Genomic DNA, 7,834 nt, shown 5'->3' on the forward strand with positions numbered 1-7,834 from the left:
CAAGGGACACCATGTGTATTAACTGCTCTGGGTGGTGTAACTAGCACTACCAAGGGAACACAGAACACCATGTGTATTAACTGCACAGGGTGTAAATAGCACTACCAAGGGAACACCATGTGTATTAACTGCTCTGGGTGGTGTAAATAGCACTACCAAGGGAACACCATGTGTATTAACTGCTCAGGGTGTAAATAGCACTACCAAGGGAACACCATGTGTATTAACTGCTCTGGGTGGTGTAAATAGCACTACCAAGGGAACACCATGTGTATTAACTGCTCAGGGTGTAAATAGCACTACCAAGGGAACACCATGTGTATTAACTGCTCTGGGTGGTGTAAATAGCACTACCAAGGGAACACCATGTGTATTAACTGCTCTGGGTGGTGTAAATAGCACTACCAAGGGAACACCATGTGTATTAACTGCTCAGGGTGGTGTAAATAGCACTACCAAGGGACACCATGTGTATTAACTGCTCAGGGTGGTGTAACTAGCACTACCAAGGGAACACCATGTGTATTAACTGCACAGGCACGATGTGTCCTTTAAAAAATAGATTTAAAAAATAAAATAATGAAATAACACATTCATAATACAAAGTTTAGAAGTACTAATGAAATCTACTTCCATTTTGTCTTCCTGAGAGTTGCTGAAAAATGTTTCTCTTGTCCTCTCCCTCCACAGTTCTCGGCGACCAGCAGAATGTTCGGCCCATCAAGGAGCTCCTTCAGACCCTGTACGTGTCTCTGTGTGGCCTGGTGCAGGACATGGGAAAGTCTGTTCTGGTGGGGAACATCAACTGTTGGGTCCATCGCATGGAGAACATTCTACAGTGGCAACAACAGCTGGACAATATTCAGATCAACAGGGTGAGTAGGACAGGCACAGCTAGTTAGTTAGCTAGTTAGCTAGTTAGCATGGAGAACATCCTGCAGTGTCAACAACAGCTGGACAATATTCAGATCAACAGGGTGAGTAGGACAGGCACAGCTAGTTAGCTAGTTAGCTAGTTAGCATGGAGAACATCCTGCAGTGTCAACAACAGCTGGACAATATTCAGATCAACAGGGTGAGTAGGACAGGCACAGCTAGTTAGCTAGTTAGTTAGTTAGCATGGAGAACATCCTGCAGTGGCAACAACAGCTGGACAATATTCAGATCAACAGGGTGAGTAGGACAGGCACAGCTAGTTAGTTAGCTAGTTAGTTAGCATGGAGAACATCCTGCAGTGGCAACAACAGCTGGACAATATTCAGATCAACAGGGTGAGTAGGACAGGCACAGCTAGTTAGCTAGTTAGCATGGAGAACATCCTGCAGTGGCAACAACAGCTGGACAATATTCAGATCAACAGGGTGAGTAGGACAGGCACAGCTAGTTAGCTAGTTAGCTAGTTAGCTAGTTAGTTAGTTAGCTAGTTAGCATGGAGAACATCCTGCAGTGGGAACAAGAGCTGGACAACATTCAGATCAACAGGGTTGAGCCCCCAAACTTTTACAGGATCATAAGGAATCTGTCAAGGAAATGAAAGACTATATTAGAATGGAGCCACTCTGGTCCAGGGATCCTGCAGGCATCTCTACGTTTCTGGATTTACCTTCGTTGTTTTAGACCTGTGAGACCCAGCTAGTTGGAATTCAGCCAATCACTGATACCCCCAGGACTAGAGATGCTTTAATACGAATGGATATAAGGAATATATATTGTTGTTGAAGGAAGAAAGGAAGCAAAACCAAAAGCTTCCACCTTATGTGGAAGGGGCGGCAGGGTAGCCTAGTGGTTAGAGTGTAGAGGCGGCAGGGTAGCCTAGCGGTTAGAGTGTAGAGGCGGCAGGGTAGCCTAGCGGTTAGAGTGTAGAGGCGGCAGGGTAGCCTAGCGGTTAGAGTGTAGAGGCGGCAGGGTAGCCTAGCGGTTAGAGTGTAGAGGCGGCAGGGTAGCCTAGCGGTTAGAGTGTAGAGGCGGCAGGGTAGCCTAGCGGTTAGCGCGTTGGACTAGTAACCGGAAGGTAGCAAGTTCAAACCCCCGAGCTGACTAGGTACAAATCTGTCGTTCTGCCCCTGAACAGGCAGTTAACCCACTGTTCCCAGGCCGTCATTGAAAATAAGAATTTGTTCTTAACTGACTTGCCAAGTTAAATAAAGGTAAAATAAAATGACAAAATGTAAGTCTCTGTGTGTCCACTCCTCCAGCCTGTGTCAAAGGGTATGACCCTGACAGACCTGCCTGCCAGCCTGCAGCTGAACATCATGGAGCGTCTGTCAGATGGCAGGGACCTGGTCAGTTTGGGACAGGTGACTCCAGACCTGGGACAACTCACTGAGGACAGGCTGCTGTGGAAGAGACTCTGCCAGCACCACTTCACTGACAGACAGGTACAGACTGGTATTTATTTATATACACACACACACACACACAGTCTTCTATAACTAACTTTGTGGGGACACACAATTCAGTCCCATTTCAAATCGTATTTTCTTTAACCTTAACCCTAAAACTCTAACCCTAGCTCCTAACCCTTAACCTCATTCTAACCTTAACCCTAAAACTCTAACCCTAGCTCCTAACCCTTAACCTCATTCTAACCTTAACCCTAAAACTCTAACCCTAGCTCCTAACCCTTAACCTAATTCTAACCTTAACACTAAAACTGAATGCATCTCTTTTTGTGTGTGTGTGTTTTATTTTGTTGCAGTGCAGATATCAAAAGCTGCAAGCATTTGGAGTTAAACATGACTAAAGGTTGTGTGTGTGTGTGTGTGTTGTCTGTGCAGATCCGTAAGCGTCTGATGGTGTCAGACAAGGGCCAGTTGGAGTGGAAGAAGATGTACTTTAAGCTGTGTCGCTGCTACCCTGTCAGAGAGCAATACAGTGAAACCCTGCAGTTCTGCACACACTGTCACATCCTCTTCTGGAAGGTAGGGAACACTTCAACATCTCTCCTTCTATCATCTCTGTCTCTCTCTCTGTGTCACACACTGTCACATCCTCTTCTGGAAGGTAGTGTTGGGAACACTTCAACATCTCTCCTTCTATCATCTCTGTCTCTCTCTGTGTCACACACTGTCACATCCTCTTCTGGAAGGTAGGGAACACTTCAACATCTCTCATTCTATCATCTCTGTCTCTGTCTCTCTCTGTGTCACACACTGTCACATCCTCTTCTGGAAGGTAGTGTTGGGAACACTTCAACATCTCTCATTCCATCATCTCTGTGTCTCTCTGTGTCACACACTGTCACATCCTCTTCTGGAAGGTAGTGTTGGGAACACTTCAACATCTCTCATTCCATCATCTCTGTGTCTCTCTGTGTCACACACTGTCACATCCTCTTCTGGAAGGTAGTGTTGGGAACACTTCAACATCTCTCATTCCATCATCTCTGTCTCTCTCTCTCTCTGTGTCACACACTGTCACATCCTCTTCTGGAAGGTAGTGTTGGGAACACTTCAACATCTCTCATTCCATCATCTCTGTCTCTCTCTCTCTCTGTGTCACACACTGTCACATCCTCTTCTGGAAGGTAGTGTTGGGAACACTTCAACATCTCTCATTCCATCATCTCTGTCTCTCTGTCTCTCTCTGTGTCACACACTGTCACATCCTCTTCTGGAAGGTAGTGTTGGGAACACTTCAACATCTCTCCTTCTATCATCTCTGTCTCTCTCTGTGTCACACACTGTCACATCCTCTTCTGGAAGGTAGTGTTGGGAACACTTCAACATCTCTCATTCCATCATCTCTGTCTCTCTCTGTGTCACACACTGTCACATCCTCTTCTGGAAGGTAGTGTTGGGAACACTTCAACATCTCTCATTCCATCATCTCTGTCTCTCTCTGTGTCACACACTGCCACATCCTCTTCTGGAAGGTAGTGTTGGGAACACTTCATCTCTAGTAATTAGACAGTTATTTCTGTTTCTTTAGAATTAATTTACTGTACTAAATTCTCTCTCTCTCTCTCTGTGTGGTTTCAGGATACAAACCACCCTTGCACAGCCAACAACACAGAGAGCTGCTGTAAGCCTGTTTCTCCACAAGGCTTTATCAACCTCTTCAAGTTCTGAGAGCCACACGGAGCCTGAGTGCCTTTTGTACATACGGTACAGAACTGCTTTATAGAGAGATCAAATGGATTCAAACGGGCCCTTAGTATGTGTATAGTGGTGATGGTTCCTGGTCACCGTGACACTGGGGGAGAGGAAGCAGTGGGGAAATGATGCAATGGAATTCTTGGCTTCTGGAGAGCTGAGGATTCTGGGAGCTGGAGTTCTACAGCTGAGAACAAGTGAACTTGACAAACTGATCCAAAGAGAGGTGGACCAAGAAGAGGGGGATGAGGTGGAACAGAGTACTCTGAAGTTTATTAAATAAGTTTGGTCCTTTTTAACATTTAAATTCAAATTAAGTGCACTTCTCTTCCTGAGTGCAGTTACTGCATGGCTACCATAACAGCATACTAAGTTGAAACATTTTCCAGAAAGGAAATAATTTGCAAAAGTGAATTTGATTAGTTTTTAAATAGGGCTGTCAAACGATTCAAATAATTAATAGAGTTAATAACATTCATCTTTTTTATTTGATTAAATTTGGCCCTAAAAAAAAGAGAATTTTAAAAAGCAGTGCATTGAGTTATAGACATACTATGTTTGGATTGTAAGGGAAAGAGAGAAAATCATCTGTATGAATGTTTTTAATGGCATTTTAAACTATAAACGGCACAAAAGTCACTGCGAACATAGATGCTAACGCTCCCAATGTTTCAGTAGGCCTCTACTCCCTCTTATCAATGTTTCAGTAGGCCTCTACTCCCTCTTATCAATGTTTCAGTAGGCCTCTACTCCCTCTTATCAATGTTTCAGTAGGCCTCTACTCCCTCTTATCAATGTTTCAGTAGGCCTCTACTCCCTCTTATCAATGTTTCAGTAGGCCTCTACTCCCTCTTATCAATGTTTCAGTAGGCCTCTACTCCCTCTTATCAATGTTTCAGTAGGCCTCTACTCCCTCTTATCAATGTTTCAGTAGGCCTCTACTCCCTCTTATCAATGTTTCAGTAGGCCTCTACTCCCTCTTATCAATGTTCCAGTAGGCCTCTACTCCCTCTTATCAATGTTCCAGTAGGCCTCTACTCCCTCTTATCAATGTTTCAGTAGGCCTCTACTCCCTCTTATCAATGTTTCAGTAGGCCTCTACTCCCTCTTATCAATGTTCCAGTAGGCCTCTACTCCCTCTTATCAATGTTCCAGTAGGCCTCTACTCCCTCTTATCAATGTTTCAGTAGGCCTCTACTCCCTCTTATCAATGTTTCAGTAGGCCTCTACTCCCTCTTATCAATGTTTCAGTAGGCCTCTACTCCCTCTTATCAATGTTTCAGTAGGCCTCTACTCCCTCTTATCAATGTTTCAGTAGGCCTCTACTCCCTCTTATCAATGTTTCAGTAGGCCTCTACTCCCTCTTATCAATGTTCCAGTAGGCCTCTACTCCCTCTTATCAATGTTCCAGTAGGCCTCTACTCCCTCTTATCAATGTTTCAGTAGGCCTCTACTCCCTCTTATCAATGTTTCAGTAGGCCTCTACTCCCTCTTATCAATGTTCCAGTAGGCCTCTACTCCCTCTTATCAATGTTCCAGTAGGCCTCTACTCCCTCTTATCAATGTTTCAGTAGGCCTCTACTCCCTCTTATCAATGTTTCAGTAGGCCTCTACTCCCTCTTATCAATGTTTCAGTAGGCCTCTACTCCCTCTTATCAATGTTTCAGTAGGCCTCTACTCCCTCTTATCAATGTTTCAGTAGGCCTCTACTCCCTCTTATCAATGTTTCAGTAGGCCTCTACTCCCTCTTATCAATGTTCTTGAAGTTTAACACTTCCTCAGTTGCCACACACACACTCAAGTTCTGAAAGCTTCAGGCATTCCACATGAGTGTTCTGCCAATTTCTGATTGGAGTGTTGACTATAAGGAAGATAGAACTGTATCCATGGAGACAAAGGGCTTTTAAACCCGTCCAATGTTAATTAACCTGTCCAATTAACAACCGATCAGACAGGTATTAGATCTAGCCTAGGATACTGATCTATGTTCCTCAACACCAACTAGTCACAAGCTGCTACTAGAATTGGGATACTTTTCTGAACTTAACCTGAAAACTAAAACGGTAACGTTAGGTGAATGGATTGGATTTCCTGTTTTAGTGGGAAGTTAGCTAGCTAGTTGATTCAAGATGCAATCAGGCATGGCATTGTAAACATTTTAGTTTGGTTAGCTAGCTAGCGTTAGCATAACTAAGCTAAAAGCTTTGTACAAATTATGTTTTTGCTGTTATCTAAAGAAACGCCTGGGAATGTGTTTATGGTTGAACTTAATGTCAGTTTTCCTTTTAACTGTTGTTCAAAGCTGTGCGCGTCGGGCACCACAAGAGCCCGGCAGCGCTACTGAGACCGAGGTCACACTGACTGAGAGGCGTGACCAGGCACAGAGCGTGTTGTGTGTTGCGCTTAAAACCGTCCGTGCGGAAACAAGCCATCAAAAGGGTCCGTGTGGAAACGAGCGCCCAGAAAGGTTCCGTGTGATGAAGAAATTGAGACAAACGGTGTCCAATTTTGTTTTTACGGGAATTACAAATGTCACGCGTTAACTTTGACAGCCCTAGTTTTAAAACATAATGGCTTTCATTTTCTAAAAGGAAAAAGGTAGGGGAATATATTAACTGATTTGAAGTTTGTAAGTTAGTTTGGTTCAATTTCAAGGACAAAAACATTTTCAAAGTTTTTATGTATTTGCCTTTTATGGTAATCTGGGAAAAGGTGAGAGAATCCGTCTTTAGCTTTGGCATGGGGGGGGGGGGGACACATTTTGGGAGAATGTATTTTCTTTTACTAAGGTGTTTTTCACCAAAGTTGACTGGTATGATATTCTTTGATATGTTGACTGCATATATTTTCTAAACACAAAACCCCATCCCCTTTTTTAAACTTTTATATATTTGATATTTACAAAGGTTTTTGTATTTTGCTTGTGTGTAGTGTCACTAGCTGCCAATGCTTTACCAACTATATTACAAAGACACTGAATAGTAGTAATAATAATAATAATATTAATAATAATAGCTATGGTGGTGTGCCCAAGAGCAGCTGGTTAATAACAAAAGTGGGATGTTTTCAGATTCTTGTGTTTTTTACTTTTTAATCTAGGAGACATTTATTTACAATAAGAACTGACATGGTACTGAAGGAGCAGCTTTGAAAACCAATATATTTTAAAAGCTTGAAGGACTTCTCTTTATTTAATAATTCATAACTTGTTTATTTATGGCTTCCTGCATGATGCTGCTTTTTTTATAAATACCCAGATGTTTTTCTAAATGATTTGTGTGTCTGACATTGAATAACCTGTGTTGATGGGTAGAGGAAGCCTGATGGAACAGCCTGTGTTGATGGGTAGAGGAAGCCTGATGGAACAGCCTGTGTTGATGGGTAGAGGAAGCCTGATGGAACAGCCTGTGTTGATGGGTAGAGGAAGCCTGATGGAACAGCCTGTGTTGATGGGTAGAGGAAGCATGATGGAACAGCCTGTGTTGATGGGTATAGGAAGCCTGATGGAACAGCCTGTGTTGATGGGTATAGGAAGCCTGATGGAACAGCCTGTGTTGATGGGTATAGGAAGCCTGATGGAACAGCCTGTGTTGATGGGTAGAGGAAGCCTGATGGAACAGCCTGTGTTGATGGGTATAGGAAGCCTGATGGAACAGCCTGTGTTGATGGGTAGAGGAAGCCTGATGGAACAGCCTGTGTTGATGGGTATAGGAAGCCTGATGGAACAGCCTGTGTTGATG

The 7,834-nt window shown here is 43.5% G+C and overlaps 1 pseudogene; it reads left to right on the forward strand.

The window, feature by feature from the left end:
- The window catches only part of LOC127926554 (F-box only protein 32-like), a 27,890-nt pseudogene extending 20,554 nt beyond the window's left edge, over window positions 1–7,336 (forward strand).
- Window positions 7,337–7,834: the final 498 nt, after the last annotated feature.

The sequence above is a fragment of the Oncorhynchus keta genome, unplaced genomic scaffold (genome assembly GCF_023373465.1).
Source record: "Oncorhynchus keta strain PuntledgeMale-10-30-2019 unplaced genomic scaffold, Oket_V2 Un_contig_7800_pilon_pilon, whole genome shotgun sequence".
In the NCBI taxonomy this organism is placed as follows: domain Eukaryota; kingdom Metazoa; phylum Chordata; class Actinopteri; order Salmoniformes; family Salmonidae; genus Oncorhynchus; species Oncorhynchus keta.